General features: G+C 44.8%; 1 pseudogene; it reads right to left on the reverse strand.

Annotated features, from left to right (window-relative positions):
• Positions 1-2,075: 2,075 nt before the first annotated feature.
• On the reverse strand, positions 2,076-2,187 carry LOC112855663 (U2 spliceosomal RNA; annotated as a pseudogene).
• Between the last annotated feature and the right edge of the window lie 643 nt (positions 2,188-2,830).

The following is a 2,830-nucleotide window of genomic DNA, read 5'->3' on the forward strand; positions in this document are numbered from 1 at the left end:
ATCAGAGGATCATGTCTGAGTGATGAGCCCAAAGTGAGAAAAGGCATTAAATGGACAAAAGAGCCAAACGAGGAGAAAACGATTGCGGGAAGTACAAGGAGTTGGTTTCCTGACTCTGCCCCTCGTGGGCTGTGTGACCTCTGGGTCTCAGTTTCTTCATCTGTAAACTGGACATAATTAAATCTTTATCTCAGGAGAACAGAAAGGGGAAAACTGCCTAGGACAGTGCTTGGCAGGAAAGGGTGGAATCTGAATCCAACATTGTAATCACTAATGAACCAAGTACGCAAAATGAATTTGGATGAACTTAAAGCACCCTCTCTGCGAAACCAAACCCCAAACAATGAGTTTGCTTGACGGTCTCTGAAACTTTATATACTGGTTACACCCTTAACACCCCGGATTTGCCGCTCATAGCTGTGGGGCCGTGGCCAAGTTATGCGATCTCGCCAAGCCTTCCGCTTCTGTTCTTTAAAATGGCAACAATTACTGTACTCCAGAAGCCTGGGGGATTAAGATGTACAAATCCATACAAAGCATCTTGTATATAATAAACGGTCAACGACTATGATATGTGGTGAATGGGATATGTTGCAAATCTGGACCAAATTGCCAGAGGATGAGCAGGTTTGAGACAAGCTCGCCTTTTCTTTCTTTTTTTAAATTTTTTAATTTTTTTAAATGTTTATTTATTTTTGAGAGAGAGAGAGAGAGAGAGAGAGAGTGGGATCAGAGGAGGGGCAGGAGAGAGGGAGACACAGAATCTGAAGAGCAGGCTCCAGGCCCTGAGCTGTCAGCATAGAGCCCAACGCAGGGCTCGAACTCACGAGCTGTGAGATCATGACCTGACCCGAAGTCAGACGCTTAACCGACTGAGCCACCCAGGCACCTAAGCTCCCCCTTTCAAGGCAGGAATGAAACATGGTGCAAAGTGCGTGGATGCAATTCTTCAGGGTCACACTAACACTCCTCGCACTTGTAAGAAGGACTACAAGTCGGGCAGGTGCCGGGAGAGAGACGTAAAACACCCTGGTGAGCCTATTCTTCCCCCATGTGTGGGGAGTGAGGAGAGCCCAAAAGGCCACACGTCACCATGCCTTCTCCACAGACCCTGCCCCTGATGAGAAGAGATGTGAAGTGAGGAAAGACAGCTACCACCATGGTAGCTGGCTTCTAAATGGTTCCAATGATGGTCCACCTCCTGGCATTCACGCCCTTGCATAATCTCCGCTGCTTGAGTGTGGGCTGGGTTATTGACTTGCTCCTAAAGAACAGAATAGGTCAAGGAGATAAGACAGCACTTCTGAAATTAGTTATAAGACGGTGACCTTGATCTTGCCTGAACTCTGACTCTTCTCTTGCCTGCTCTGATGACGCAGGCTGCCACAAGGCGAGCTGCTCTGTGGAGAGGTTCACATGGCAAGTAGCTGCGGGATGCCCTCAGTCCTGTGAGGAACTGAATCTCACCGGCAACCTCATGAGTGAGCTTGGAAGCTGGTCCTTCCCCACTGGAGCCCCGAGACCACCCATTGCAGCCCTAGCCAACACCTTCATGGCAGTCTAGTGAGGGACCCTCATGTAGAGGACTCAGTAAGCCATGCCCAGGTTCTTGACCCCCACAAAGTATCAGATAATAAATGTCCTAAGTCACAGTTTCTGGGTAATTTATCATGTAGCAATAGATAACTAAAATGCCCATCAAATAAGTCCCTAGCTCTCTCTTGACTTAACTTCTTAGCAAAATGGTTGGTCTGTCCTAAAGCAGGAAACATAACAAAATCCGAGTGCTTTCTGCCATTAGTTGGCCACAGGGAAGATGTTCCCAATAATTACTGCCTAACATCCCAGCTCCACCTCCCTCAGGCAACTGGATGACTAAATAGACCATGTGCATCCACAACACCAAATATTCTGGAACAAGAACTAAGTGAACAATCTAAAAAATAACCAGATGAATTGGATCAGGAATTGGAGGATTCCCATAACTATCCTCATTCAGATATATGTACACATAAACAAAAAGCAAACACACAAACATGAAAAACCGAACATCAACTAAAATGGAGGAAATTAACATGAGATACAAAAGACAGATGAGGAACCTTCTTTGGATACAGGACGTGTAAGATATTAAACTGATTAGAACAGATACGACACTTGATCTCAGCCAAAAGGCCGGGAAGCAATCAGGAACATTCTTTGGAAGGTTTGTACTAGAAGAGGTTTGCGCATTGCTCCCTCTCAAGGACATTAGAGCAGACACAAATCCACGAAACAGGAAATGAAGAAGCAGACGAGAAGACATCAGTAAGAAGGGGAAACAGCAGCTGGCATAATGGGGGAAATAAGGAGAAAGATAATTACAGAAAATAAAAGTGCTTCAGAAACGTCAAAAATTGACCAAATATTACCGAAAACCAAAGTACTGATGTTGATGCAACCTTGGTTTTCCCAGCTTTTTTTGAGCTATCACTGACAGACTGTGTGAGTTTCAGGTGTACAATGTATTGATTTAATAATTTGTAAGTTGCTAAATAATTACTGCCATAGCGTTGGCTACCACCTACTGATGGCAGTCTTGATTAAAAGTACCTATGGGGCGACTAGGTGGCTCTGTGTGGACAGCTCAGAGCCTGGAGCCTGCTCTGGATCCTGTGTCTCCCTCCCTCTCTGCCCCACCCCCATCTGCACTCTGTCTCTTTCTTTCAAAAATAAAACATAAAAAAATTTTTTTTAAAGAAAAAACAAAGTCCCTGGAATAAAAACAGAAGCACAGAAAAGTGGGAAAAAGAGCTTGAAACAATATTCAAATATGCCGTGGAAAACATTG

The sequence above is a fragment of the Puma concolor genome, chromosome E1 (genome assembly GCF_028749965.1).
Source record: "Puma concolor isolate L17-30 chromosome E1, mPumCon1.1.hap2, whole genome shotgun sequence".
In the NCBI taxonomy this organism is placed as follows: Eukaryota; Metazoa; Chordata; class Mammalia; order Carnivora; family Felidae; genus Puma; species Puma concolor.